The sequence below is a fragment of the Leucoraja erinacea genome, chromosome 1, assembly GCF_028641065.1.
Source record: "Leucoraja erinacea ecotype New England chromosome 1, Leri_hhj_1, whole genome shotgun sequence".
In the NCBI taxonomy this organism is placed as follows: domain Eukaryota; kingdom Metazoa; phylum Chordata; class Chondrichthyes; order Rajiformes; family Rajidae; genus Leucoraja; species Leucoraja erinaceus.
Genome location: NC_073377.1, coordinates 142,052,929 through 142,077,154, shown reverse-complemented (window position 1 = coordinate 142,077,154; position 24,226 = coordinate 142,052,929). Strand labels below are relative to the sequence as shown.

At 45.2% G+C, this 24,226-nt stretch overlaps 1 protein-coding gene across 2 annotated transcripts in view; it reads left to right on the top strand.

Moving 5' to 3' along the window:
- sorcs2 (sortilin-related VPS10 domain containing receptor 2) overlaps positions 1-24,226 on the top strand; it is a 736,913-nt gene that overhangs the window by 423,909 nt on the left and 288,778 nt on the right. The gene's annotated exons all lie outside the window — the stretch shown is intronic.

Below are 24,226 nucleotides of genomic sequence, written 5' to 3'. Positions count from 1 at the left end.
ATTAACATACAAGGAATTTGCCTTGGTTCTCCACCCGCAAGTGACAACATGACATAGTGACAGTAGGGAATGACACATAAAACATTAAACATTAATAATAAAACATTATTGATTGAACATGTGAATTAAATAAAATACCAGGGCAAAAGGAGGCTACAGATTTTTGGTTATTGAGTATAGCTTCCATTCGTGGAAAAAAAGCTGTTTTTATGTCTGGCTGCGGCAGCTTTGACAGACCGGAGTCGCCTTCCAGAGGGAAGTGATTCAAAGAGTTTGTGGCCAGGGTGAGAGGGATCAGAGAAGATCTTACACGCTCGCTACATGGCCCTTGCAGTGTACAGTTCGTCAATGGAGGGAAGGTTGCAGCCAATAACCTTCTTAGCTGATCGAAAGATTCGCTGCAGCCTCCGGATGTCGTACTTGGTGGCTGAGCCAAACCAGACCATGATGGAGAAGGTGAGAACAGACTCTATGATGGCCGCTTAGAATTGGACCATCATTGCCTTTGGCAGATTGTGCTTCCTCAGCTGTTGCAGGAAGTACATCCTCTGTTGTGCCTTTTTGACTGTGGAGTCGATGGTGGCCCCCCATTTAATGTCCTTGGAGATGATGGTTCCCAGGTACTTAAAAGACTCCACAGATGTGACTGTGATGTTGTTGATGGTGAGTGGGGTGAGGGGAGGGGGAGCTCTCCTAAAGTCTACAATTCCACATTTCCTTGATCTGTGTTTTCGCACCTCTCTTGTCTCCCTCTCCCTTGACTTTCAGTCCGAAGAAGGTTTCTCGACCCGAAGTGTCACCCATTCCTTCTCTCCGGAGATGCTGCCTCTTACTCCAGCATTTAGTGTCTATCTTCGGTTTAAACAAGTATCTGAAGTTCCTTCCGACACAGTTATTCCATGATCTAGATTTTGCAGATATTTTTGTGTACCTCAATGGTGCGAACTAGGCTGTGCCACATTTACGTAACTAGTTTTTTTTGGGTATGTTTTCTGTATTTTGATGTTAAGACACATTTATTATGTAATCATACTTCAAATAACTTCAGTGGTTTAAACGTGAAAGGTGCTGTATGTTCTCAAATTCTGTGAACTTATCTTGTTTGCTTCATTATGCAATAGCGCTGGTTGGTGATGCTTCTGAAAACTGCCAAGAATAAAAAAAATAACATGTAAGCAAACTCTTGTCTCACACAACTGACAAATCAAATCTGGGTATAAATATGAATCTCTTGCTATAAAGGTGGCAGAAATCCCACTGAAGCAGGTAAATACCACTCACTCCAGGAACTAACCCAGTAGAGGCTTTTCCTTTCTTTTATTTATTTACGCATTCTGTTTTAACAGGTCAGTTTTGTTCATAGATTGTTTGCCATTTTTAAGAGTCAAGAGTGTTTTATTGTCATATGTCCCAGATAGAACAATGAAATTCTTACTTGCTGATGCACAACAGAATATGTAAACACAGTACACTGTAAACATATATACATTATCACACACACATACATATATATATATATATTTATGTATATATATTTAAAAAAAATTGTGCTATATATATACACACGCACACGCATACATACACATAAAAAACAAACAATAATAGTGCAATAATAACAATAATATGTAGTTCAGATCTTATTTGAGGTTGTAGTGTTTTACAGGTGTGGTGTAGGGAAGAAGCTGTTCCTGAACCTGGACGTTACAGTTTTCAGGCTCCTGTACCTTCTTCCCAATGGCAGGGGTGAAATTAGTGTGTGGCCAGGTTGGTGTGGGTCTCTGATGATGTTGACTGCCTTTTTGAGGCAGCGACGCCGGTAAATCCCTTCAATGGTGGGGAGGTCAGAACCCGTGATGGACTGGGCAGTGTTCACAACTTTCTGCAGTCTTCTTCGCTCCTGGCCGTTCAAGTTGCCGGACCAGGCCGTGGACCAGGCCATGATGCAACCAGTCAATATGCTCACTACTGTAGTAAAGGTGGGTATCTAGAAATTGAATCAAGATAGGATGAATTCACTTTCTATGAAAAATCAAACATGATTGAAAAATCAACAATCAACAGGAGTGACGCGCCACACTGAAGAGTTTCTGGCAGTGGAATTATATGATTTATTGGCCATCTTGGGTGCCTGGAAATCAAATTTCATGTCTTAATAGTACAATAAATGAAGTCTGTAGTTCGTAGTAATATTCATTCAGGTAGCTGCCCAGAAATGGCAAAATCTGGATAGTTTGCCTTTAAGAAATTCCTACAGGGATGATTTCTTCTCACCCCCACCAAATTACAGTGCATGATAAATTGACCAGTTTAATTACTAATCTCACTTGCGGTGTCATTGCAGTTTGAAGATCATTAGAAGTGTCTCAGAGCTTCAGGTGCATTCTCCATTGCAGATGCAACAAACTACATTAGTTGGAGACAAGGAGAATTAGAACATAGAACATGGAAAAGTACTGCACTGGAACGGCCCTTTTGGTCCACAATTTCTGTGCTAAACATAAAACCAAGATAATCTAATCTCATCTACCTGCATCCCCCCCATATCCTCATGCCTACCTAGAGTCATAGAGTGATACAGAATGGAAACATACCCTTTGGCCCAACTTGCCCACACCGGCCAGCTACACTAGTCCAACCTGCCGGCACTTGGTCCATATACCTCCAAACTTGTCCTATTCATGTGGCTGTCCCAACTGTTTCTTTAACGTTGGGATAATCCCAGCCTCAACTACCTCCTCCGGCAGCTTGTTCCATACACCCACCACCCTTTATGTGAAAACGTTACCCCTCAGATTCCTATTAAATCTTTCCTCCTTCACCTTGAAACTGTGTCTTCTAAAAGTCTCTTAATCACCACTATTGTATCTGCCTCCACCACCTCTTGTGTAAATCAAACATGCCCCATGTATCTCCTTGAAACGTTGCCCCTCTGTTGAGATTGAGGTTGGAGGAAGAAGGAGCATGGGTCAAAGGGTCATCAACACCGCACAAAAAATCACTGGCTGTCCACTGCCCTCCCTGAAGGACATCTTCAGCTCTCGCTGCCTTGTCAGGGCAGCCAACATCCTGAAGGACCCTTCCCACCCTGGACACAACCTGTTCCACCTGTTCCACCTGCTGCCCTCTGGCAGACGGTACAGGTCTTTCAAAACTCGTACAAACAGACTCAGAGACAGCTCCTACCCCATAGCCATATGTGAACTTAACAATGCAAAATAAGAAATAACACTCACATTCAACTGAATGGTTCTTACTCACAAGCACCTTAAAAACATCCTGAATGTACTTAACCATTTGCACTACTACATAACTGTATATAACTGTACAACACCGAATACCTCATAATGGCAAATTAGTGGCAAAAATTATCTGTAATTTTTTTATATGTATATATTTTTACCTTATCTTATATATTTCAAATTGTTCTTGTGAATCGCTCCGTTGGATTGACTTTTAAATTTCGTTGTACCATGTGCAATGACAATAAAGAGATTCATTCATTCATTCATGCATTCATTCATTCATTCAAAATGCTGGAGCAATTCAGCGGGACAGGTAGCATCTCTGGAGAGAAGGAATGGGTGACGCTTCGGGTCAACACCTTCTTCAGTCACCCATTCCTTCACTCCAGAATTGCTGCATGTTCCGCTGAGTTACTCCAAGTTTTTGTGTCTATCTCCACTATTCTACTCTTACACTTATTACATGATATCTCTGATGAAAGGCTGCAGCAGGCACTCACATGCTGGCAGGCACAGTGAGGTCCTCAGGAACACATTGATTCCAGTTTCAGTTTGTGACTTCCCATGGAATGTTCTGCTAACGTGGCAGTGAGAGGAAAAGCATTGGTCAGACTTTGCAAGTTATTGTATTAAACCCGGTTGTTAAAAAGAAGTTATGAATATCGTGCGCATTGATGACATAATTATGTCTACGAATGACCCCACAGAAATTACTCTGGTGCGAAAATAGATCACAGCATTCCAGTTTTCTGATGGAAAGGACTATACAGCAATGCGTACAGTCACATTCAAACATGAGTAAAATGAGTTTTATGCACATGCTCACACAAATTTACATGTTATAGGGGTAGAATTAAGCCATTCAGCCCGTCGAGTCGACTCCGCCATTCAATCATGGCTGATCTCTGCCTCATAATCCCATTTACCTGCCTTCTCCCCATAAACCATTCTAATCAAGAATTTGTCTATCTCTGCCTTAAAAATGTCCACCGACTTGGCCTCCACAGCCCTCTGTTGCAATGAGCTCCACAGATGAACTGCCCTCTGACTAAAGAAGTTGCTCCTCACCTCTTTTCTAAAAGAGTGCCCTTTAATTCTGAGGCTATGACCTCTGGTCCTCTCCCACCAGTGGAAACATCCTTTCCACATCCACTCTATCTATGCCTTTCAATATGTGTATAGTATGATTATAATAGACATTCACACCTTTTTATAGATACAGTTTATGGGTTAGTTTATTGTGACGTACTCCGAGGCACAATGAAAGGGCTTAAATATCTGGCCAGTATCAGGAATTTGTTGACAATATATTCTTGAGGAAGAGCAATTTGGTTTGTTTTGCTGGTGAAACCCTAAGTGGGCTGGAAATGCATTGCCCTGCTCTCCCTGTAAACAATGGTTAACAGTGTTGGTCCTTGGCAGTGAATCTGGTGTAGACATGAAAGCTTGCACCCTCTAAAGCAGTGAAATCTTTACACTTGATTATCCCAAAATATCCTATCAAGCATGGAAACCTTGAGGCAAAGAAAATCAAACACATTGACAATTCAGGTGCGGCACGGTGGCGCAGCGGTAGAGTTGTGGCCTTACGGCGCCAGAGACCCGGGTTCGATCCTGACTAGGGGTGCTGTCTACACGGAGTTTGTACGTTCTCCCCGTGACCGTGTGGGCTTTCTCTGAGATCTTCGGTTTCCTTCCACACTCCGAAGATGTACAGGTATGTAGGTCAATTGGCTTGGCGTATATGTAAAAAATTTGACCCGAGTGTGTGTAAGATAGTGTTAATGTGCGGGGTTCACTGGTCGGCGTGGACTTGGTGCGCCGGAGGGCCTGTTTCCGCGCTGTATCTCCAAACTAAAAGAAATAAATCCCAAATCTTGCATTTAACGGAAAGAAATACCCAAATCAGATGCAGCTGTTTGGAGTAACAAGGAAAAAGAGTGATATCTACCTTGACATGACGGAGATGTCAGCACACCACCTGCTGATGACCTTGGAGCTTTACTACGAAGCGGAAAGCAGGTGAACGGACTTTTTAAGGGGGACTGTTGAGAGCACACTGACATACGGCATCACTTCCTGGTTCGGGAGCTGCAAGGCGTACGAACGGCACCAACTGGACAGGATAGTGAAGACCGCAAGCAGGATTATTGGTGCTCCACTCCCCTTCCTGCTGGCAAGAAGAATGCATCAACAGAGCCATCCCATCATCAAAGACCCTTACCAAGCATGACTTTTTCACCATCCTCCCATCTGGGAAGATACAGGAGACAGCTGAGATGCTCCTCAGCTTCTTCCCACAGCTATAAATGTTAAATGAACTTTCCCCCCTGCCAAGTATCGCGCACAAAAGGCCAATGTGCTGTTTTTTATTGAATGTTTTAGAGGGTTAAATTGGGTATTTTACTTTAATTGCTATTTATTTTGAACGAAAACTGAATGGACACTGGTCGAGAAACGTTTTTTTTTTGTTTCCTCTGAGTATGCGAATACTCAGGAAATGACAATAAAGATTTACAATTACAATTACTCAGAATACATGGCAGCAGGGAATTGAAGCCCATTGAAGCTATGTACTATAGGACAGTGAGAAGCAAGTAAATGTGCTCCTCAAATAAGGCAATGTGCTTTTGTTGCTTTTAGATTCTGGGTATAAAGGAATAACAGATGCTGGTTTAAACCGAAGATAGACACAAAAAGCTGGAGTAACTCCGTGGGTCAGACTGCATCTCTGGAGAGAAGGCATAGGTGACGAAAGGTCTTGACCCGAAACGTCACCAATTCCTTTCCTCCAGCGATGCAGTCTGACCCGCTGTGTTACTCCGGGTTTTTGCGCTTATCCCCCTTCGTCCCCCATAATGTATGGCTGCAGAAACGGCATTTCGTTTGGACCTCAAGGGGTCCAAATGACAATTAAATTGAATCTTGAATCTTGAATCTTGAATCGTCAGCCTCATGACTGGGTTTTGCTGGGTGATCTCCTGCCTCTGGTGTGTGTGGTGATATCATCATGTGACAAGCGAGGTGGCACAGGCTGGTTTGATATTACATTAGAAACAATCATATATTGCATAGAAATTATGATTTTTTTATTGTTTCGAAAGATTAAAGAAAATTCAATATAACACAAGTTAACACAAGGATGAGAGGGTATCTTATTGAAACATATAATATTATTAAGGGATTGGACATGCTAGAGGCTGGAAACGTGTTCCCGATGTTGGGGGAGTCCAGAACCAGGGGCCTCAGTTTAAGAATAAGGAGTAAGCCATTTAGAACGGAGATGAGGAAACACTTCTTCTCATAGAGAGTGGTGAGTCTGTGGAATTCTCTGCCTCAGAGACTCTGCCTCCTCTGCCTCAGAGACTCAGAGGTGGAGGCAGGTTCTCTGGATGCTTTCAAGAGAGAGCTAGATAGGGCTCTTAAAAACTTTTCACCCAGAGAGTTGTGAGTCCGTGGAATTCTCTGCCTGGAAGTCGGCTCTCTGGATACTTTCAAGAGAGAGCTAGATTGGGCTCTTGAAGATAGCGGAGTCAGGGAATATGGGGAGAAGGCAGGAATTGGATACTGATTGGGGATGATCAGCCATGATCACATTGAATGGCGGTGCTGGCTTGAAGGGCTGAATGACTTACTCCTGCACCTATAGTCTATTGTCTATAAGAAGCTACAGATGCTGTAATCTTGAATCAAACACGGAGTGCTGGAGGAACTCAATGGGTCAGACAGCATCTGTGTAGGGAATGGACAGACAATGTTTCAGGTCAGGGCATTTCTTCAGTGATTCAAGATTCAGTCACAGAAGCTGCTTGTCCCATTGAGTTCCTCCAGCAGTTTGTGTCTTTTTGTTTGCTTAAATGGCGACCCTTGGCGGGCTGGTCCCAAAGAAGGTCCCTACTATCATCTGATACAATCCCTCTACGCTTTAATGCTGAGAACTGTATTCCGCACTCTATTGTGCTCCCTTCACTCTACCTGTTGTACTTGAATGTATTTATGTATAGTGGTATCTGATTTAGTTTGATAGGATGCAAAACTGTACTGCGGCACATGTGACAATACTAAACCTAAACCTGTAACCAGAATAATGGGATCAATATTTGTGCATTGACCCTTATTGCATCCTCTCCACACACCCCCTGATTATCATAGGTGGACAAAAATGCTCGAGGATCTCAGCGGGCGAGGCAGCATCTATGGAGCGAAGGAATAGGCGATGTTTGGGTTGAGACCCTTCTTCAGACTGATGTTGGGGGGGGGAGAAAGAATGGAAGAGGCGGAGACAGTAGGCTGTGGGAGAGCTGGGAGGGGGATTAACCCTGATTATCACTGTTTAGTTTAAGTTTGGAGATGTAGCGCGGAAACAGGCCCTTCGGCCCACCGAGTCCGCACCGACCAGCGGATCCCCGCACATTACCTCTACTCTGCACACACTAGGGATAATTTTACATGTATATAAATTTACCGAGCCAATTAACCTACAAACCTGCACGTCTTTGGAGCGTGGGAGGAAACCTCGAAAATCTCGAAGAAAGCCCATGCAGGTCACGGGGAGATTGTACAAACTCCGTACTGACATGCACCCGTAGTCCGGATTGAACCCGGGTCTCCGGCGCTGAAAGGCCCTACCGCTGCGCCATCGTGCCGCCTATTGTGCGTCAGGATACTGGATTTCTCTTCTTTCCATCAAAGTGAATGTCAAACTAAATCCCACTCTACCACCTCTCCGGAGAAGTGCACGAGAAATATAAAATAGCAAGTCCCTTCTCTTACGTTAGCAAAGCTAACAAGAAACCTTGCATGTTATAGACTGTTTTATTAATTATGAGATGATTCAGCATCAGCATGACTGGATGGTATGAGATCAATATCCATCTAATTCACTTTCATCCATCCTGACAATGCAGGTTATTAAGTTAGTAGAATTGATACAATTATAGCCATACAATTAAGGGCGGCACAGTGGCGCAGCGGTAGAGTTGCTGCCTTACAGTGCTTGCAGCCCCTGGAGACCCGCGTTCGATCCCGACTACGGGTGCTGTCTGTGCGGAGTTTGTGCGTTCTGCGTGGGTTATCTCTGGGATCTTCGGTTCCCTCCCACACTCCAAAGACATGCAGGTCTGTATGTTAATTGACTTGGTAAATGTAAAAATTGCCCCTAGTGTGTGTAGGATGGTGTTAATGTGCGGGGATCGCAGGTCGGCGCGGACCCAGTGGGCCGAAGGGCCTGTTTCCGCGCTGTGTCTCCAAACTAAACTATAGCAATCCGTTTTTCGCAATTATTTTGTAGAAGACTTTAACAGAAGATGAGGAAAACTTAGAGGTGAAAAGATTTTTCTTACATAGATCTAGAGTCATCGATCCTCCCAGGCATATCACACTCAAAATGTGCGCCTCGTCCCAAATTCTCTTAGACTGTATACCAATATGGTGCGTTAGCTCATTTGAATCGCAATACCATTTTCTTAAACTACCCCAGGGATCTCTTTTAAATTAAGGCCCTGAGATGAGATTTTGAGAGTGGGAGGTTTGAGAAAAAGTATTGTCTTATCTCCGGGTTTTTAAAGTGGATTTCTCATCGTGAAACCAGCCTGACAGATGCACCAGGTTACACAAAAAAAAGCTGGAGAAACTCAGCGGGTGCAGCAGCATCTATGGAGCGAAGGAAATAGGCAACGTTTCGGGCCGAAACCCTTCTTCAGACTGATCGGGGACGGGGGTGGGCGGGGACAAGAAAGGGAAAAGGAGGAGGAGCCCGAAGGCTGGGGGATGGGAGGAGACAGCAGGGGGGCTGAGGAGGGGGAGGAGACAGCAAGGACTAACAAAATTGGGAGAATTCGATGTTCATGCCCCCGGGGTGCAGACTCCCCAAACGGAATATGAGGTGCTGTTCCTCCAATTTCCGGTGCTGCTCGCTGTGGCCATGGAGGAGACCCAGGACAGATGCACCAGGTTGTGTCAGAAGGAACTGCAGATGCTGTTTAAACTGAAGATAGACACTAAAAACTGGAGTAACTCAGTGGGACAGGCAGCATCTCTGGAGAGAAGGCATGGGTGACGTTTCGGTTCGAGACCCTTCTTAAGGGTCTCGACCCAAAACCTTCTCTCCAGAGATGCTGCCTGTCCCACTGAGTTACTCCAGCTTTTTATGTCTATCTTAGATGCACTAAATTGCCTACTGGGTAGCATAGCAAATCTCCAGAAGTTGTAGCTGGCTTTAATGAATATAAAATAGAGATTTGAGGACAGTGCAGGTGATTAAACTGGGTCAGTGAACGTGGAGAGTTTGAAGAAGGGTCTCAACCCGGAATGTCACCCATTCCTTCTCTCCAGAGATGCTGTCTGTCTCGCTCAGTTACTCCTGCATTTTGATGTCTATCTTCGATTTAAACCAGCACCGGCGGTTCCTTCCTACACAGGGAGAGTTTGATGATGGGGCATTTGACAATGATGATGTGAGGAGCGATTTTGGAAGTATCGGGTATTCATGGGATTGTTTAGAATGGCAGAGTCATACAGCATGGAAACATGCCGCTCGGCTCAACTTCCCCATGCCAACTAACATGCCCTGTCTACATTAGTCCTACTTGCCTGCATTTGGTCCAAATCCCTCTAAAGTGTTCCTATCCATGTACCTGTCCAAATGTTTTTTTTTAAATGTTGTTATAGCACCTGCCTCAACTACCTCCTCTGGTAGCTCATTACATACCTGACACCCTCTGTCTGAAAAGGTATGCTCTAGGGTTCTTATTAAATCTTTCCCCATCAACCTTTGACCTCTGGTTCTTGATTCCGCTATTCTGGGTAAAAGACTGTGCATCGACCCTATTTATTCCCCTCATGATCTTATAGAGCTCTATAAGATCGGCCTTCATCCTCCTGTGCACCTAGGAATAAAGTCTTAGCCTGCACAATCTCTCGCTGTAACTCAGGCCCTTGAGTCCTAGCAACATTCTTGTACATCTTCTGTAGCAGGTGATAGACTTCTGACCGACATCCACCATAAACCCACTGACTCCCATAGCTATCTGGACTACACTTCTTCCCACCCTGCTTCCTGTAAGGACTCCATCCCCAACTCCCAATTCCTCCATCTATGCCGCATCTGCTCCCAGGATGAGGCGTTCCACACCAGGGCATCTGAAATGTCCTCATTCTTCAGGGAACGGGGGTTCCCCTCCTCCACCATAGATGAGGCTCGCACCAGGGTCTCTTCCATACCCTGCAACACTGCTCTCTCTCCCCATCCCCCCACTCGCAACAAGGGCAGAGTCCCCCTAGTCCTCACCTTTCACCCCACCAGCCGTCACACATAACAAGTAATCCTCCGTCAGTTTCGCCACCTCCAACGTGACCCCACCACTCACCACATCTTCACATTCCCCCCCATGTTTGCCTTCCGCAAAGACCGCTCCCTCCGTAACTGCCCTGTCAATTCTTACCTTCCCTCCCGTACCACCCACTCCCCTGGCACTTTCCGTTGCAACCGCAAGAGATGCAACACCTGTCCCTTTACCTCCCCCCTTGACTCCATTCAAGGACCCAAGCAGTCGTTCCAGGTGCGGCAGAGGTTCACCTGTATCTCCTCCAACCTCATCTATTGCATCCGCTGCTCTAGATGTCAGCTGATCTACATCGGTGAGACTAAGCCGGAGGTTGGGCTCCCCCTCCCATTCCCCATCCGACCTCTCTGTCCTGGGTCTCCTCCATGGCCAGAGTGAGCAACACCGGAAATTGGAGGAACAGCACCTCATATTCCGCTTGGGGAGTCTGCATCCTGCGGGCATGAACATTTAATCCTCCTTTTTCCTTCCTTCTCACCGCCACCCCCTATCAGTCTGAAGAAGGGTTTCGGCCCGAAATGTTGCTTATTTCCTTCGCTCCATAGATGCTGCTGCACCCGCTGAGTTTCTCCAGCATTTTTGTGTACCTTCGATTTTCCAGCATCTGCAGTTCCTTCTTAAACACTTCTCTACACCCTTTCCAGCTTAACACCATCTTTCCAATAACTAATTGAACTAAAACTGAACACTGGTCTCCAAATATGGCTTCACCATTGTCTCGTACAACTGTGACATAACCTCTCCACTTCTATACTGAATACTGACATGAAGGCCAATGTGCTGAAAGCTTTAATGGTCACCCCATCTACCTGTGGTGCCACGTTCAAGGAAATATGCACCTGCACTCCTAGATTCCTCTGCTCCTCAACTCTCCCCAGTATCCTGCTGTTCACTATGAAGATCCTGCCGTGGTTGACTTCCCAAAATGTAATACCTCACATTTATCTGTATCAAACTCCATTAACCATTCCATAATCAGCTTTTCCAACTGATCAAGATTGTGCTGTAGATACCTGATAACCATCTCCGCTTTCAACAATATCAGCTTGGTCTTAGTTTCTTGCGGTTGGAGTAGTGAGGGTGGTGAATCTGTGGAATTCTTTGCCACAGAAGGCTGTGGAGGCCACGGCAGTGGATATTTTTAAGGGAGAGATAGATAGATTCTTGATTAGTACGTGCGTCAGAGGTTATGGGGAGAAGGCAGGAGAATGAGGTTAGGAGGGAGAGGTAGAGCAGCCATGATTGAATGGCGGAGTAGACTTGATGGACCGAATGGCCCAATTCTGCTCCTGTCACACTTATGATAATCCTGTTCCCTCTGGCCAACAAACAGTGGAGTAAAGGCATAACTGTAAACTCATGTCTCTTGTATCCTTTGAGTCAGGTAACATCAGGCCAAACGGATTATAATAGAAATCCTTACAAGGAATACATGCGGTTTCCTATAAAGTTCAACAATCCTAACTCTCCTTGTGGGATGATTGTTTGCTGTCTGCATCCAATCTCCACTAAAGTGATGCGTTTCAGGTGATAAAAATGATTGCCACAGATTAGGTCTGAATTTCCTGCCAGTTTACTTACAGAACGTAGTCCCTGCCTCCTTTACCATGCCAATCCATTAGATTAGTTTAGTTTAGAGATACACCGCAGAAACAGGCCCTTCGGCACACCGGGTCCGCGCCGACCAGCGATCCCCGTCATGGTCCATATCATCTTGTCCCTTCAGCATCCTAATATCTGTAATCCTACCACACCCCAGCCTATTCATTTCCACTGAGATCATTTCCAATTTACATATACATTCCCTTCGTGAAATCCTTCCATCGCTCAGTCGCTTATCTCAATAGATGCAATATCCTTTTTGTTATATGTTGATCAGAACTGCACACAAAGTGCTGGCACACTAATGATTGATGAAGTGGCAGGCATACCTTACAATTTCAATTCAATATACACTGTGTAAATGGAGTAGATTTTTACACCAATTCTTATTCGTTAGTGTCTCGTTCAGTATGATTAGAATCAGAGAATTGCATCAGAAAAGATAATTGCTTAGGGATGAAGCTAAGGGTTGTTATTACATTACCTGCCTCGGGAGCTTTTGTGTTTGGTCACTGACTTATTTTCCAAGATTTATTGGAAAATCAAAGCACGCAGTCCTTTCAGTAAACAACACTTACTTCAGTTTATCAATGCTGGCCAACGTGCGCTGATGCTGGCCAACGCGTTGTGTAGGAAGGAACTGCAGATGCTGGTTTCAACCGAAGATTTGACACAAAATGCTGGAGTAACTCAGTGGGACAGGCAGCATTTCAGGATATAAGGAATGTGTGACATTTCAGGTCAAGAGCTTACTTCAGACCGAAGAATCTGAATCCAGTGTCTGAAGAAGGGTTGCCCATAAAGCAAATGATTTATTTGCAAGACAATTAAGAATAGGAACATTTATCTGCTCTTGTTTGTTTAACAGCAGAATTGGTTTCGTTGGATTTCAGGGCAGCACAGCGGTAGAGTTGCTGCCTAATGCCCCTGTCCCACTTAGGAAACCTGAACGGAAACCTCTGGAGACTTTGCGCCCCACCCAAGGTTTCCATGCGGTTCCCGGAGGTTGCAGGTGGTTGCCGGAGGTTGCAGGTAGTTGAAGCAGGTAGGGAGACTGACAAAAACCTCCGGGAACCGCACGGAAACCTTGGGTGGGGCGCAAAGTCTCCAGAGGTTTCCGTTCAGGTTTCCTAAGTGGGACAGGGGCATTACAGCGTTTGCAGCACCAGAGACCCGGGTTCAATCCCGTCTTCCAAGTGTTGTCTGTACAGAGTTTGTACGTTCTCCCCATGACTTCATTGTGTTTTTTTCCAAGATCTTCCGTTTCCTCCCACACTCCAAAGACGTATAGGTTTGTAGTTAGACATAAAAAGCTGGAGTGACTCAGTGGGACAGGCAGCATCCCTGGAAAGAAGGAATGGGTGACGTTTCAGGAGGAAGAAGTGTCTCGACCCGGAACGTCACCCATTCCTTCTCTCCAGAGATGCTGCATGTCCCGCTGAGTTACTCCAGCTTTTTGTGTTAATCTGGACACCCGTGAAGAGTAGTTTGAGAAGTAAAATGAAAGGAGACAATATAAAGTTAATGGAAGGACCCAGAACAACATTGGTATAGAGAGGGGTCTTGATTTTTGTTTTACAGAGAGAGTGGCAGATGCATGAAGGCAACTTTCATGCTTTTCAAGAGATCCAATAACACCACTTTGTTAACCTCAAAATGCTGTACTAGTATGGACAATAGACAATAGGTGCAGGAGTAGGCCATTCGTCCCCTCTAGCCAGCACCGCCATTCAATGTGATCATTGCTGATCATCCACAATCAGTACCCCGTTCATGCCTTCTCCCTATATCCCCTGACTCCACCATCTTTAAGAGCCCTATCTATCTCTCTCTTGAAAGCATCCAGAGAACCAGCCTCCACCGCCCTCTGAGGCAAAGAATCCCACAGACTCACAACTCTCTGTGTGAAGAAGTGTTTCCTCGTCTCTGTTCTAAATGGCTTACCCCTTATTTTTAAACTGGGGGCCCTGGTTCTGGACTCCCCCAACATCGGGAACATGTTTCCTGCCTCTAGCGTGTCCAAACCCTTAATAATCTTATATGTTTCAATAAGATCCCCTCAAGCGCACAAAGGATTCACTATCTTCCACCTCTTTAACCTCCCTCTGTAATATGTCTCAAACATCAAAACCCTGCAACATTGAACTGACAGTCATGTACCTCTCGTGACTATGTCTATGTAATGGCCACAACATCATTGTCCTATGTGGAAACCATGCCAACAAAATTGAATTGTTATCTGATTGAAAAAAAATTGTTGACAAAAAAACTGTTCACAACTCTGAAGTAGTCAAATCCATTAAGGGCTACAAATCTTCTTGAATGCCTGATAATTCTTGGTCACAAACTTGTAACCATTAATAGTAAGATTAAACGAGAACTTACCAGTTTGAAGTCTGATCGTTATTTTATGAGGAATAACGTTGAGGGATTACGTGAAGAACCCCGTCAGGACGCATGCGTGTCATTCTTCAAAGCAGCTGTGTGAAATCACAGATAACTGTAATGACTAAACATAGTAAGATTAGAGAAGTTAATTTACTCCATGCATCCAGATAGAAATGTAATCTCCCACCAACCTCGTAAGGAACCAGACCCACCTACCTCCATGGTTACTATTGGTAGGTTTGTTACTTTTTCGGCATCCTCCGTGGCACGTTGAGGCGCCGGTGTCTGGATCTGTAGTTGGGTCGGTGTTGAGAGTTAGCGCATTCCCCAGGAAGGCCGGTCTAGGCCATGGCCTAAAAAGACCGATGTTGAGTGTTCCTGGCCTTTGAGCTTTCACCAGTTTGTCTTGGCCGACTGGGGTGCCTTCTCCCTGGCCGAAGTAGTTTTTAGACGTTGCTTTAATGAGCCCCAGGGTTTTACCCTCTTTGTCAAGTTATTTTACCTGTTTTGATAAGTTGCCTCCAAATAGTAATGTTGGTGGTTTGGAGGTTCCAGGTTTGCATAGGCCTGCAAAATAGGGTCTAAAGCCGGTTGGATGGCACTTCTTCCCAATGCTGTTTACTCGTATTGGTAGTTGCAAAATAAAGCCAGTGCATCCTGGTGATCTTGTGTCATGTCTTTTTTGTTTATTGTGCGGGCGAAAACCGTAATTCTCGCTGTTAGGACTTTCAGAACTTTCTGTTGTTTCAAGTCCCTGGCTCTGATTGAGGCTCCGACATGTTTTCAAATACACTGGTTGACACTGGGAACATTCAGCGTTTTGCAGTTCCCTGGTGGTAAGTGTCTTGCTTTGGTGTCCAATAATGCCTGTTCTTATAGCTGGTTGAATGACAAGTAGTCGATACTTGCAGCTATTTTAGGTTCCAGGTTTTGGCCAGTTCGGTCGGGTTGAATAAACTGGGACACCATATCCAATAGGTTTTCATGCACCCCATGTGCACTAGGGATATGTTCTGTACCCCTCTTCAGGGTCAGCCCCGAATTGACCCCCTGTACTCCCCTCTGATGAGGGAGAAACACTGCAGCCCTACAAGAGGTACTGCTGTAGAACTTACTAGCTGCCCACTGTGACTAGTCTCCATCTCCCGGAGCCTGTCACTTTGGAGTACTTGCTCCAACAGCCGCTCCAACTGGCTCCAATGCTCTCGGGCACTGGCCACTCGCGGCTGCTCCAGTTCCTGCAGCCGCTCCAACCGGCTCCAATGCTCACGGGCACTGGCCGCTTGCGGCTATTCAGAGTCGGACGCATCGGAGTCAACGACTCTGTTATTTTTTTGCTTCGCTCTACCGCCCGGCCGTGGCCGGTGCGGGAGCGAAGTCGGGAACAGCTGTTCCCATTTCGGGAGATTGGCGTGCCGTTGGCTGCTGCTGCTGCTGCTGGCTGCCCGCAACTCCGCGGTTCTCCCCCACCAGCTTTCCCGCAGCCTTCGTGGATCTGGTCCATGTCTCCACCTGTAAGGTAAGTGGAAGGAACGCAGAGTCTCCTTAACTGCTGTTCCCGGCTTTCAAATTCTGCCGCTAAGGGGAACGTCGTTCCCCCTGCTGTGACTCGTTGCAATGCGTGTAGCGATATGACACGCATGCGTCCTGGCGGGGTTCTTCACGTACTCACTCACGTTTCTCCGAAGTAAAATAATCAAGTAATGGCACCACTTTAACTTAATAAGAATAACATTGAAGTGCTAATCAATTAAAATCAATTAAACAATGATCAAAACACAACTAATTAAATGCAATCTTAATTACCTTGGATTGCTCATGTCTGCTTTGAGGCCTGAAGGGAAACCATTTAACCATTGTTTCCTGAGATCATGATTCAAGCACATTCTTGAGGAATTTAATGTTATACAAGGATTTCAAATTTTAAAAAAAATCCCAATTTACACCATTGTTTTTACACACTTTCTTAGATTTGGTGGAATACAAATGTTGCTCTGATGTTAAGCATCAAACCTACCCATTTGGCCTGCCTCAGTCTTTGTAATTGAAGGTTTTAATATCCAGTTGAACAATTCCCCAGAAGACATTGTCTTAATTTCAATCATTTCACCGGGCTTAAAGGCGGAAAAGAAATCAAAGAAGGAATGGTGTTTTCACTAATGTGTCTCCTCTTTGCAGTTTGACAGTCCGACAAAGGAGCTCAACGGTTTGGATACAGTCAAGACTCAATGAGCAAATAAAGCTTTAATTAGGAAGTCACACTTGTACCAAAAATAAAACTAAACCTGTCATGAGTACAGGATTGAAAGAAAAAACATAGGTCAGGGCAGCAATTACTATATATTACAATTATTCACACCAAAGTGGGCGTTGCCTGTGGACAGGTTTAATTAAGCCCTAGAAATCCATTCAATTCCACTGTAAAACTGAGAGGCTAATTTTCTTCCATTATTACTCCTGCTAAAATAAATTTGCAATCATGATTTACTTTAGCAGGTACCCCATATTAAACCGATTATTGTGCGGGCGGCGTGACCCAGTGGCACAACTAGTAGAGCAGCTGCCTCACAGTGCCAGAGACCCCAGTTCAATCCTGACTTCGAATGCTGCCTGTTTAGAGTTTGCACGTTCCCATTGTGACAACATGGGTCCCATGCATTCTAACTCATTCTCTGCTCAAACCATTTAATATGACATTAAATTTAGTTCCATTCTTCCATCATTCCATGCATCCCCTAATATCTCACCTAACCTAATTCTAGTCTCCTCTCACTTCCTCCAACTAGTGTGAGACTATCTTCAGGTAGTTTCTCCAGCCCACGGCCCTCACAGAGCCCTGCTGTTCTCATTTGCAGGACCTTGCTGAGAACTGATTTGAACTTGATTAGAACGGGTGTCAAGGGTTATGTGGAGAAGGCAGGAAGATGGGATTAGGAGGCAGAGATCAGCCATGAATGAATGGCAGAGTAGACTCGATGGGCCGAAGGGCCTAATTCTACTGCTATGACTTTGTGAACGTGTGAAGCTTCTGAAGAGAGGTCAATCAGGGCCTGAAGGACCACAGGGCTGATGCTACCCCACAGTCGTGTCGAGTGAACGGCACTGAATTTCTGTTGGCTGGGACTGATCTGTTCAACCAGAGAAGCGTTGTAAAAATGTGTCGAAAGGAACTGCAGATGCTGGTTTACACTGAAGATAGGCAGAAAATGCTGGAGTAACTGGGTAACAGCATCTCTGGATAGAAGGAATGGGGGACGTTTCAGGTTGAGACCCTTCTTCAGACAAATGGCCCCAAAACAGAATGGTAGCTCAGAGTGCTGCAGAATTAATTAATTTTTTAAGTGAACAATTTTTTTTTGTAGCACTGGAGAGATTTTATAGTGGGGCTGCAACCATCTTATTGCAATAAAGAGAGCCAATGGTGTTGACTTCTCCAACATGTTTGTGCCTGTACATTCAGATGTCTAAGCATCCACAGCAGCTATTGCAACTTAAAACTGCAGCAATATGAACATTTGATTCTCCACATTTTGTAATTACAGAAGGGATGTGATCTGTATGATCTTTTTTATTTTTTCATTCTTTATAATTATGTAAAATATATATTTTTAAAAAGGATGGAACTTCATTCGATAGAAGAAATGTGGCAATATCTGAGATGAGGGAGCAGTAATTTCTGGTAATGGGATTTTTATGTGGAGTTTACTGCCTGCCATCTGTACAGAAATGTGTCGATAACGTGCACTACTTGTATGCATCCAGAAAATCACCTTCTTGGCTCAGATGGCGCTGGAGCTGTGTGTGAAATTCCCGAGTGGATAGAGCCTTAAGCAATGTACTCAACTCATGAGGCTGGGCCAGAACAAACCCAGCTTACAAAACTCCTTTAGAACATTTAGGGCAGCACAGTGCTGCCTGAAGGGGATGTCCCACTGTACGAGCTAATTCAAGAGCTCTCCCGAGTTTAAAAAAAAAATCAAACTCGTGGTAAGCACGTAGAATGTACGTAGCGGGTACTCGGGAAACGCGGTAAGCTCGTGGAGACTCATGAAGATTTTTCAACATGTGGAAAAATGTCCACGAGACGAGTACCTACGAGTGACTATTACCGTAATTCTCCGAGTTCGAATCGGGAAACTCGGGACAACTCTTGAATTACCTCGTACAGTGGGACAGGCCCTTTATTGCGCTTGCAGCAAGATTCAAGATTCAAGATTCAATTTAATTGTCATTTGGACCCCTTGAGGTCCAAACGAAATGCCGTTTCTGCAGCCATACATTACAAACAAATAGACCCAAGACACAACATAATTTACATAAACATCCATCACATTGCTGTGATGGAAGGCCAAAAAAACTTATCTCTCCACTGCACTCTCCCCCCCCCGATGTCAGAGTCAAAGTCAAAGCCCCCGGCTGGCGATGGCGATTGTCCCGCGGCCATTAAAGCCACGCCGGGTGGTGCGAGGTCGCACACCGGGTCTTGGTGTTAGAGCCCCCGGCATGCGCTCGCAGAGTCCCGCGGCCATTCCAAGCCGCGCGGGGTGGTGATGTAAGGCCCCGCTCCAGGAGCTCTTCGACCCCGCAACTCGGGCGGGAGAAGTCGCCGTTGCGAGAGCCCTGAAAAGCGGTCTCCCTCCAGGGACCCGCGGGCTCCCGGTGCCGCCGTCCGCCAGACCCGCAGTTGCAGCCTCCGAATCTCCGGAGGTCGGGCCGCAGCAGCAGCAGCGCTCCACCATCGCTCCACCCGCTCTGGACTCGGCCAGCTCCGCGACGGTGAGGTGAGTCGTCGGCACCAGAGTCCCCGGTCTTCTCCTGTTGGAGGCCGCTCCTCGTTGCAGCCCCAACGACAACGGAGACCCGACAAAAAAAAGGTCGGGTCTCCCGTGCAGGGAGAGATTTAAAAGTTACCCCCTCCCTCCCACCCCACCCTCACCCCCACCTCCCCACACACACACCCCAACAAAAAAATAACAAAAAACTACATAGAAACATAGACAAAAAATAATAAAAACGCAGACGGGCTGCAGAAGCCGCTGCTGACGAGAGTCGCGCCGCCGCGCACCAGAGACACGTGTTCGATCCCGACTACAGGTGCTGTCTGTACAGAGTTTGTACGTTCTCCCCGTGACCACATGGATTGTACCCGTAATCACCGGTTCCCTCCCACACTCTAAAGACGTACAGGCATGTAGATTAATTGGCTTTGTATTCGTGTAAAATTGTCCCTAGTGTGTAGTGTGAATGTGCAGGGATCACTGGTCAGTGCGGAATCGGTGGGCAGTAGGGCCTGTTTCCATGCTCTATCTCCAAACTAAACTAAAATGAAACATTTTGGTGGCAATACCCATTTATTATTGCATCCGCTGCTCTAGATGTCAGCTGATCTACACCAGTGAGACCAAGATCGTTTCGCCGAACACCCCCGCTCGGTCCGCAATAACCAATCTGATCCCCCGGCGGCTCAGCACTTCAACTCCCCTTCCCATTCCGAATCCGACCTTTCTGTCCTGGGCCTCCTCCATGGCCAGACTCAGCACCACCGGAAATTGGAGGAACAGCACCTCATATACCGCTTGTGCAGTTTGCACCCCAGCAGCTTGAACATTGACTTCTCCAATTTCCGGTAGCCCTTACTGGCTCCTCCCCTTCTCAGCTCTCCCTCAGCCCTCTGGCTCCTCCTCTTCCTTTCTTCTATGTGGAGTCACAAATGCTGTGGCTGTTTCAACCAGTATCTGTCAGCAGATTGAATGAAGCTCCTGCTCTGAATATAAACTGCAGCAGTGGAGCCAGTGGAGCTCAGACAATAAATGTGGGACTTCCTTATTTGAGCAGAATCTCTAAAATTGCAAAGTAAAATCAGTCCCTTTATCATTGTGTCTGTTCTCTCTCTCCTTACATGATTAGGATTTCCTTTCATGAGGCTCCGATGTGAACCTTTGCCCATCAAAAATTAGGTTTCTGCCATCTTTTCTTCCATAGAATATTAACTTGGGCAACATTTTCCAACAACCACGGTTATTTAAGTTGCTCCATTACCAGCTCTGAAGATTTGCATTCTGTCCTTGTTAGTCTTCTTGATTAGTACAGGTGTCAGGGGTTATGGGGAGAAGGCAGGAGAATGGGGTTAGGAGGGAAAGATAGATCAGCTATGATTGAATGGTGCAGTAGACTTGGTGGGCCAAATGGCCTAATTCTGCTCCTAGACCTTATGACCTTGTTCTTTTTATTTATTACAAATATAATTGATACTTTCTTAATTGCCTTTACATTATTTTTCATCCCTGCCCCAATATTTACGAATTTTATTTTAAATTGGATAAATTATAGCATTTAGGAAATGAATTGATTTTTGCCAGAAAGCAGAAATGACATTAAATTAGCTAAAGAAAGTCTTCAGAATAGACTGTAGTTCATAGGTTTGAATGTCATTTTTAAATGCATGTTGTGGTGGTTAGGTAGCTCAGGGACATGCAATCTTAAGGCATGTGTCAGCTGAGCACAACTCAATATGATGCCTTATGAAAGCTTTGAACGATCTTTCAACCAAACTAATTAGTTGTCACCAACAGTCAAAAGATAAGTAACGAGGGGCATGTTGGATCCGATATATAATGGAGCAAACTTTGCTATCTGTGTTTTCTTTGCATGTTGTTACTCGTTAATTTATTTTTAGATTTTGAATTGACAACTACATTAGGGCAAGCATTTAAAAAAAAAAATGTAATCTTGGCCGTGGTGAGATATTTCATAGTTTTATGTTTTAAAGATACAGCGCGGAAACAGGCCCTTCGGCCCTCCGGGTACCCGTCGACCAGCGATCCCCGCACATTAATACTATCCCACACCCCACTGGGGACAATTTTTACATTTACCAAGCCAATTAGCCTACAAACCTGTAGGTCTTTGGAGTGTGGGAGGAAACCGCAGATCTCGGAGAAAACCCACGCGATCACGGGGGAAACGTACAAACTCCGTACAGACAGCACCCTCAGTTGGGATCGAACCTGGGGCTCTGGCATTGCAAGCGCTGTAAGGCAGCAACTCTACTGCTGCTCACTTGAATGTGCCACTGAGTCGCTGAGTGGCTCACTCAAGAGAGTGGCCTGTAAAATATTCTGTGAGGTTTAATAACTGAGCTGATCTGTGCAGCAAATGCCTTCCAACAAAATAGTTACCCTCTGATGATTCAGCCCTAATTGTGGTGCAGTAAATGAAGTGATGCTGCTTGCAGGATTTAAGTTTCACCAGAAAAATTATGTCTCTTTTTTTAATATAATATTAAGACCTTGGTGTCAGCAGCAGCACCTTTGCTGTCAGTGCTCGTAGTTTGGATCGTTGTATTTGGTGAAGAATTGTGCTTGCTTTGTGCTACTCAAGCCACTCAAGCCGTGGTCTCTCTGTGCATGTGATGCCGTAATGATGCAAACTGCTGCTTTTGCTTGTTGTGTCTCCTGCACCCTGTGGAATCTTTGCTCCAAATTAAACCGGGCAGGTCCTGATGAGTTTCTCCCATCCCCTTCTGCCAGGACGAGACTTTTGCAGATGATCATCTTGAAACATTAATGGTCCATAAGGGAAATAAGTGCTCTGATGATGACTGGCTATGAGCTCAAAGTGACAGCCAGATGGATTCCCAGGATAAATACAGTGCCGAGGAACAGGAATGAAGGGTTCTACCTCTTTAGTTACAAGTCCCGATTTAGCAATGTATGTACTTTAACTTTTTTAATATCTAATGAGGGTCAAGTCATTTTTGTCTGACATTTCATGCTTTCCTGCGCTGCTTCTATTGGTTATATGACAAATATTGGAGAAATTAATGCATCGATCAGCATGAGACACAATGATAAAATTAGCCTTGCGGATGATGTATTATAGTCGGTGCAGCATCGGAGTAGGTGAATCAAGGACCTGAGGACATAGGTTTAAGGTGAAGGGGAAAAGATTTAGTAGGAATCTGAGGGGTAACTTTTTCAAACAAAGGGTGGCGGGTGTATGGAACAAGCTACCAGAGAAGGTAGTTGAGGCTGGGACTATCTCAACGTTTAAAAAACAGTTCGAAGATACATGGAAAGGACAGGTTTGGAGGGATATGGACCAAACGCGGGCAGGTGGGAATAGTGTAGCTGGGACATGTTGGCTGGTGTGGGCAAGTTGGGGTGAAGGGCCTGTTTCCACACTGTAACACTCAATGAGTCTATGACTCTAATCTACTTAATGCTAAATAAGTGTCAGTTGTTGCTATGGTCATATGTATTAGAAATTTAAAGAAAATAACTGCAGTATTTGACTAGTTTGTACGCACACAATGCGCTCACCACGGCAACAGGTCCACGGCAGATGCCATCTCCATGGCCCTACACTCATGCCTGGAGCATGTGGACACCTCGATTAGTCTGTTGACAATAGCTCCCCCATCAAGGCCATAATCCCAATCAACCATATCCAAACTCCTGGATCTCGCAGTCAACACTCCCCTCTGCCATTGGATCATGTTCAATAGTCATAGGAGCAGAATTAGGCCATTCAGCCCATCAAGTCTATATTCAATCATGGCTGATCTATCTTTCCTTCCTAAACCTATTCTCCTGCCTTCTCCCCGTAACTCCAGACAGCCGCACTAATCAAGAATCTATCGATCCCTGCCTTAAAAATATCCATTGGCTTGGCCTCCACAGCCTTCTGTGGCAAAGAATTCCACAGATTCCCACCCGCTGCCTAAAGAAATTCCTCCTTATCTCCATCTTAAAAGGAACGTCCTTTAATTCAGAGACTCTCCCACTAGTGGAAACATCCTCTCCATATCCACTCTATCCAAGCCTTTCACAATTCTGTGTGTTTCAATGAGGTCCTCCCTTTATTATGTAAAAGAATATGTGTGTTATGATTGTTATTATGTAAAAGAATATGTGTGTTATGATTGTGTTTATAATTTGTTTGGTTGTTTTGTTGTTTGTCTGCACAAAAGTCCGCGAGCATTGCCACTTTCATTTCACTGCACATCTCGTATGTGTATGTGACAAATAAACTTGACTTGACTTGACTTGACTCATCCTTCTAAACTACAACGAGTACAGGCCCAGTGCCGTCTAACTCCTATCAATGGTCATCATATGTTGATATGATGCCACAATTTGACCCTTGATTTTGTGACCACGTAGCCCACAATCAGTGAGGATAGGCAACAAAAACGTCCTCCATGATAATACTCAACATTGGTGCATCACAAGGATGCATTGTCGGCCCATTACTGCACTCCTTTTGCATTCACGTCGATGCAGTCAAATTCTGCTCTAACTCCATTCACAAGTTTGCAGATGACACAACTGTGATGGGCCAGATGCCGAAGTGATGATGAGATAGATGACAGGATGGATGTGGAGAGATTATTAACCTGTCAAGACAACACAGGGTGGTCACGGTGGCGCAGTGGCAGAGTTGCTGCCTTACAACGAATGCAGCGCCGGAGACAGGGGTTCGATCCCGACTATGGGTGCTGTCTGTATGGAGTTTATACGTTCTTCCTGTGACCTGCGTGTGTTTACTCCGAGATCTTCGGTTTCCTCCCAAATTCCAAAGACGTACAAGTTTATAGGTTAATTGGCTTGGTAAATGTAAAAGTTGCCCTAGTGGGTGTAGGATAGTGTT